The sequence below is a fragment of the Triticum dicoccoides genome, chromosome 2A (assembly GCF_002162155.2).
Source record: "Triticum dicoccoides isolate Atlit2015 ecotype Zavitan chromosome 2A, WEW_v2.0, whole genome shotgun sequence".
Classification (NCBI taxonomy): Eukaryota; Viridiplantae; Streptophyta; class Magnoliopsida; order Poales; family Poaceae; genus Triticum; species Triticum dicoccoides.
Genome location: NC_041382.1, coordinates 219,159,099 through 219,166,613, shown reverse-complemented (window position 1 = coordinate 219,166,613; position 7,515 = coordinate 219,159,099).

Below are 7,515 nucleotides of genomic sequence, written 5' to 3'. Positions count from 1 at the left end.
CGGTTGAGTAGGGGAGGGGTGCGGGGGGTCAGCGGCGGCGGTTGAGTAGGGGAATCGAGGGTGCGGGGGGTCGGCGGCGGCGGCCGGTGGACCGGGGGGTGCTCGGCGGCGAGGGGGGCCGGATCTGGCGAGGTGGGATAGCGATTGAGATGGAGGGGGATCGAGATCGAGTGTCCATGAAATTTAAAAATATTCATGATAGTTCAAAAAGTTCCCATGAAATACAATCGAGAAATGAAGGCTACGATTTAAATACAATCGATCTTAGCTAGCTATCTGTTCACAATCTTCTTGCCCTTCTTTTTCGCAAATGGAGTTCTTCTGTGGAACGGACGTCCTTTAGGTAGGGTGGTCCTGCTTCTTCTTGTGGTGTATGCTGCTACTTCATCATCGTCGTCATGTTCGATCCTCGGGTCGCCATACTTGTCGAAGTCTTGCTCATTGGCTACTCCATCCATTCCGATGATCTTCCTTTTGCCTCTCCTCACGATAACACGACTGGGCTTTGACGGGTCGGTAATGAAGAAGCATTGATCCACTTGGGAAGCCAGTACCCATGGCTCATTTTTCGCGCTGACGTTTGCGCCCGCGGTCTTGGATTTGGCTTCGGGTATAACCATGGTGGTGAAATACTGGTCTTCTTTTAGGACGCTCTTCGCCCATCTGACACGGAACATCGGGACCTTCTCTCCAGCGTAGCTCAGCTCCGAGATCTCCTCGATCCTTCCGTAGTATTTGTCCTTGTCGTTACCGGTGTAGGATTCCATCGTTACCCCGGAGTTCTGATAACCATCGCTCTTCATGTCCTTGGCCTCGGTGTAGAATGTGTAGCCGTTGATATCGTACGCCTCATAGGTCATCAGGTTGTGCTCGGCGCCCTGTGACAAGGCGAATATGAGTTGTTCTTCCGCGGAAGAATCCTCATGTAAAGGGTACGACAGAAGCTTCTGTTTGAACCAACGCGTGAAACATGAGTTGTGCTCTTTGAGTATATCTCCGTCCATCCTCTGTTGGCCTCGGTCATTGTACGTCTTCTTAATAAAGGTTTTGTGCTCTACTACCCAAGGATCGACCACGTCTATGTGTTGTAGCGCGACTAGGTCGGCGAGTCGACCCTCGAAGTCGACATGCATTTCGCGGCGACCCTCACGGTGACCCCATCCAGCGAGCCTGCCGAGGTGCCTGTTGACGGGCAGACCAACGGGGTTCTCGATGCCTAGATAATTCGTGCAGTAGGAGATGCACTCTTTGGTCAGAAAGCCCCTGGCTATGCTTCCCTCTGGACGTGACATGTTGCGAACGTATCCTTTGATGACACCATTCATCCTTTCGAACGACATCATGCTATGCAGGAACGTTGGCCCGAGTTGGATGATATCGTCCACGATATGGACTAGCAGATGCACCATAACATCGAAGAATGCGGGCGGGAAGTACATCTCAAGCTCGCATAGTATCACCACGATCTCTTCCTGTAGCCTTCTGAGTTGCCTCACGCCAACAGACTTCCGAGAGATGACGTTGAAAAAGTTGCATAGGCCAAATAGGGTTTCACGGACGTGCGCGTCCATGATCCCACATATTGCAACTGGAAGTATCTGCGTCATCAGCACATGACAGTCGTGAGACTTCATCCCGCTGAACTTCTGCTTCGCTGGGTCTAGGTATCTGCTTATCTTCCCCGCGTAACCGTAAGGAAGTTTTACTCCTACGAGGCAGGTGAAAAACTGCTCGATCTCCTCCCGACTTAGAGTGAAGCATGCGGGAGGGTAGTCATTTCTGGTCTTCTTGGCCTTTTTGCCTTTGCGACGACTTTCCGTGTCCTGCTTCGCCTCATCATCATCATCATCATATAGAGCGTGAAGCTCCTGCCTGATGCCCATTGATTTCAAGTCTGCCCTTGCTTTCGACCCATCTTTGGTCCTCTCTGGCATGTTGAGCAGGGTACCAAGTAGACTCTCGCACACGTTCTTCGTGATATGCATGACATCAAGGCTGTGAGGCACACGATGGATCTTCCAGTACGACAAGTCCCAGAAAACAGACCTCGTTTTCCATACCTTCAGCAGCGGCTCTGGTGCCTTTCGCTTCTTTCCCGGCTCTGGCGCCTTTTGCTTCTTTCCCGGCAGTGGGCAGTCTTTCCAATTTTTCAACAGCTCGTCTATTTCCTCGCCGCTCCTCGTACGCGGGCGTCCTCGGGGTTCGGTTTCACCATCGAATAGATCCTTGCGTTTTCTCCACGGGTCATCGTCACGAAGCCACCTTCGATGCCCCCTGAACACGGTTTTCGAAGACCCGGGATCTCTATCTAGCTGGCGATACGTTGTTTCATCCATGCACCTGACGCATCCAGAAAATCCGTGGACCACCTGCCCCGCGACATATCCGTAACCGAGATAGTCGTGCACCGTCGTGAGCAGCGCGGCTCTCATAGGGAAATATTCTTTCTCTGCGGCGTCCCACGTATTGGCTGGCGTTTTCCACAGCGTGTCAAGCTCCTCTTTCAGCAGCCCCAGATACAGATTGATGTCGTTCCCTGGTTGTTTCGGTCCTTCAATTAGCATACTCATGTGAATGTACTTCCTCTTCATGCACAACCAGGGGGGAAGGTTGTACATCCACACAAACGCAGGCCAGGTTCTATGTGTGCTTCTCTGGCTGCCAAACGGGTTGACTCCATCGGTGCTCGCACCCAGCACGATGTTCCTTGGATCGTTCCCAAATTCTAGGTCTTCGAAGTTCAACGCTTGCCACTGGCTTGCATCCTTAGGGTGACTCAGCATCTTGTCTTTTTTATCTATCTCCGGATCATTTGCGTCATCTTCTCGCTTCTTCTCCTCCCTATCCGCGTGCCAACGTAGGAGCTTTGCTACCTTAGGGTCCGTGAAATACCGCTGCAGACGAGGAGTGATCGGAAAGTACCACACCACTTTTCGAGGAGCTTCCTTCCTCTTCTTGTATCGAGTGACGCCGCACACCGGACATATGGTAGACTCCGCGTGCTCGTCCCGATAAATGATGCAATTGTTCATGCACACATGGTATTTCACGTGCGGTAAATCCAGAGGACACACGATTTTCTTCGCCTCCTCCAAACTGGTCGGGCACTTGTTCCCCTTGGGAAGACGTTCGTGCCAGAATGACATGTTCTCGTCGAAGCATGCGTCGGTCATTTTGTGTTTTACCTTCATCTCCAGAGCCATGAGCGTTACTTTCAGGAGGGTATCCACGGGCCTGCATCCTTCATACAATGGAGTAACCGCGTCTAACTCAAGTTGATCCATCTTGGCTTTCTCTCGGGCGGCAGCTCTTGCGTTATCCGTCTGCTTGAGAAGCAGCTCTTGAATATGAGGGTCCTGCACCCAGCCCATCGATGGTCCAGCGTCGTCTGCTCCGCCGGCATCATCATCTTCATGATCATGCCCGTCGTCTGCTCCGGCATCTTCCTCATCATCATGTCCTGCATCTTCTACATGATGACTGTGTACAGCATCACCGTCGTGATCATCTCCTGGGGATTCTTCGTCTTCTCGCCCGCCCGAGCCGCGGTGGTTGTCTTGCTGCCCTTCCTCATTTCTTGCCCGGCCCCCATGGACGACTTCATAGTCATCTTCATCACCTTGCCACCGATAGCCATCCATGAAACCACGCAAGAGCAGGTGGTCCCGCACCTGCCCGGATTCCGGGTCCGCAATAAGGCTCTTCAGCTTGCATCTTCGACACGGACATCTTATCTCCGTCTCGTTCTTTTGAAGCATCTCGGCCTTCGCGGACCTCAAAAACCTATTCACGATGCCTTCGGTCATCATGCGGACCATGGTCGCCTGCGGGGTAGAGCAAAACGATATTTTAGAACCAAGAAAAAATTTGGCATGACTTTCCCTAAAAATAGGACCAAAAAGAATGCTTAATGCCAAAATTCTCGCCGAAACGGAAATGAATCAACATTCCGGCAAAATATTGGCAACTATCGCATTTCAAATACGGGTACACCTCCAAACACAAACACATATGCAACACCACAAACATATGCAACACCACGAACATACATAGATCTAGCTAGGCCATAAAAAGTGCATGTGCACATTGTTGTAGGGAGAACAACATAAATATAGCTTTCCCCCTTACTTACCTATCAAAACAAGGTAATTTAACCACTTAAATTGAATGAATCTATGGTGGAAATGAGGTGAAAAAAAGGAGGCACCCGAGACAAGGAGGAGGTGGAGAGAATGAAGTGGGGAGAAAGTGAGTGTGGGTAGGAGAGGCTGTCCAAAATATCTTGTTGCTGCCCACTTACTAATGGCGCACCAACTCTAAATGCGCCATTAGTAATCCAGGTTACTAATGGCGCACATTCTGGTGGTGCGCCATTAGTAGTTTTGCAAAAAAAAGACATACTAATGGCGCACTGTCCCGTAGTGCGCCATTACTAGTTTAAACTAGTAATGGCGCACGGCGGAACAGTGCGCCATTAGTAGTTTTGCAAAAAAGGGAATAAAAAATATAATAAAAAAACAACATTAGTGGCGCACTTTTCGGCAGGTGCGCCATTACTAGTTACAACTAGTAATGGCGCACTGTGTCTGGATGCGCCATTAGTATGTTTGGACAGGCGCACTAGTTAAAAAAAATTGATACTAATGGCGCACCCTGGGCCTGGTGCGCCATTAGTAGTTTCAACTCTAATGGCGTATCAGAAGGTGGTGCGCCATTAGTATATACTAATGGCGCACCGCTTGTCTGGTGCGCCATTAGTGTCAATCCCATCTATAGCCCTTTTTCTAGTAGTGTTCCCTTGCTCCCTGGAGATGCAGCACAGGGATACATCGTTTGGTCGCTTCCGGTAGAGCTCTCCATCCTTGATGCAGTATGTCGTGGCCTGGCGTGCCACTCGCTCCGCTTCGTCCTCCTTCTCCGGCAGGGTCCCTTGTGTTAAGTAACTCCGGAGCTCCGCGATCCAACATCCCTCCTGAGGTTCCATTGTCAGGAGCAGGTGTTCTCCTGAGGCCGGGCCACAGGCCGGAGCTCCTGAGGCAGGTGGCTGGGGGAGCTCCTTCCGAGGCTGAGCCGCGTTTGACAATGATGGCAGGGCTGAGGGCTTGAAGAGCCACTCCTCGAAAACGCCAGGCTCCTGAGGTAACCGCATGGACGCCCGTTTGGCGATGTCATCAGCCTCCTGATTGGTGCCACGGTAGCTGGCGCGTCTGAGTGGTGACTTATCTCGAGAATCAGGGGCCGCTCTCTGGTGTGTCGCCGGGTCCGTGCATCGACAGGCGCGAGGTTGCTCGGCAAGGTCCTCGTGTGTCTCTCCCCTCTCGCCTTTGCTCCCCTTTCTGCTCTACATCCTCGGTTCCCGGCCCTCGAGCGAGTCTCAGCCGTCGCTGGTATGCCAGGTCGTGATGCCGTGGACAAGGCCAGAGGGTGAGGGCTGGAGAGCCAGTAGGAGCCCTGAGTCGCGATGCTCAGGCACCCCCCCTTTAACGTGCAAGCGGTTCACGCGGACGAGAGTGGAGGAGACACCGCAAGGGCCTCGCCTGACGTAGCTCCTTTAAGAGATCCTGTAGACCCATCATATAAAAGAAAACGAGGGGTTGCCATGACAATTGACAGTTAGCCGCTAGTTGCTTCCGAGGGGTAATGAGGCACTGAAGGCTTGACGAGGTGACACTATGCGGGGCTGCTGCGGCCAGAGCTTAGCCATTCAGGTTTGTCGGCGTTGCAGGGACAGACCCATGCACAAGCGTCGTGCCGTTTGGGAGCAGCTTCGTTAGTTGGCGTCAGTTGATGACGTTGAGGACGAAGGGGTGTTGGTGTAGCAGACTCGGTGGGCTGCGGAAGCCGATCCTCACGAGCCCCCAGGCCCAGGGGCCTCGGGAGGCTCCGGAGGTGCTGGTGGCTCCTCGCGGACCATCTCCATCTCCGCCAGGGCTGCGGAACGCCTGGCCTCTTGTGCCTCCGTGATGCCCCTCATGAGGCGCTGGTACGTGGCAGCCGCGTTCGGCAAGCCGTAAGGCATGCGAACGTAGCTGTGGGGTGGACCTCCGCAGCGCCCCACTCGCGAGGGCCAGAGGCGCTCTAGAGAGGCGACTCGGTTGAGCCCTGGTATGTTGATGCAGACGCGCAGCCCACCATCCTCGCCTGGATGGGGAGCCACTGCTGGTAGACGGCAGCCGCCTTTCATGACTCTTGACTCCTGTAGCTCCTGAATGGCCTTGCTGACAAACTCCTGAGGGTCTTGCTCTCCTTGCCTTGCTCCTTCTTGAGGGAAACGTGCTTCAAAACACGCCTCCATGTGGTGCCCAAGCGCATTCCTCGTGACCCTAGCCAGGTCGGTGGCCCTCCAGGGGAGAGCCCCCGAACCCTGCCTGAGGAGGGCGTCGGGCGCGCTTTCCTATGCGATGGAAGGAGGTTCCCCCTGGGCAGGCGCGGGCCCAGAGGGGCCTGCCTCCTGAGGAGCCGGGCCGAACGATGTCTTCTTCTTCTTGGGGGCGGTCTCGGGAAGCCTCCTGCTTCCGCGATCCGGGTCTTCTAGTGACGCGGCCTGAAAGGCTCGTTCCAGGGAACACACCGCATCCTTCTCTTCACAGGGCACGGTGATGACTCCGCCACTTCCTGGCATCTTGAGGACGTTGTAGCCGTGGTGGGTTACGGCCATGAACTTGGCCAGCGTTGGGTACCCGAGGATGGCATTGTACGGCAGGCGAATGTGAGCGACGTCGAAGTCGATGAGCTCGGTGCGGTAGTTGTCGCGTGCCCCGAAGGTGACAGGGAGGCGGACCTGCCCAATCGGGACTGTGGAGCCGTCGGTGACTCCGGAGAAAGGCTTGGTTGGCTGAAGCTGGCTATAGGGCACTTGGAGATTGATGAATGTTTCCACGGACAGGACGTTGAGCCCTGCCCCGCCATCGATGAGGGTCCTGATGACCACCATGTTGCTGATAATTGGGGAAAAAAGCATCGGGAGGACTCCGGCTATAGCCGCACACTTGAGCTGATCTGCTGAGCTGAACGTGATGGCGCACGCCGACCACCTGAGAGGGCGCTTGGCCTCGAGCTTGGGGAGGACTGCATTCACTTCGCGGGCGAACTGCTTGAAGATGCGTTGAGAGGCTGGGGCTTGAGCCCCGCCCAGGATGCAGGCGATCGCGCGCGGCTCCTGGAAGCCCCCAGCCCCCTCGTCCTGGTGAGGGTCCTCGTTTCTCCTTGGCTACGGCGGTAGCGGAGGGAGGCATGTGTTGCCTTGCGGGCGATCCTCGCGAGGCTGGCCCATCCAGTCTCCCTCGTGAGGCGGGTCTTGCCAGCGATCCTCGCGAGGTTGATCGCGCCACCCTTGGCGCGGGCCACGGTCTTCCCAGCGTCCTGCGTTCCTTCCTTCTCCTCGACCGTAGCCCCGATCACTGCGGTCAGGGCGACGGCCGATCCTTCCTTCTCGCACGGCTCGGAGCTCTTGACATTCATTGGTGTTGTGGGTGTGGAGGTCATGGTACACACAGTACCGGCTGCCCATGGAAG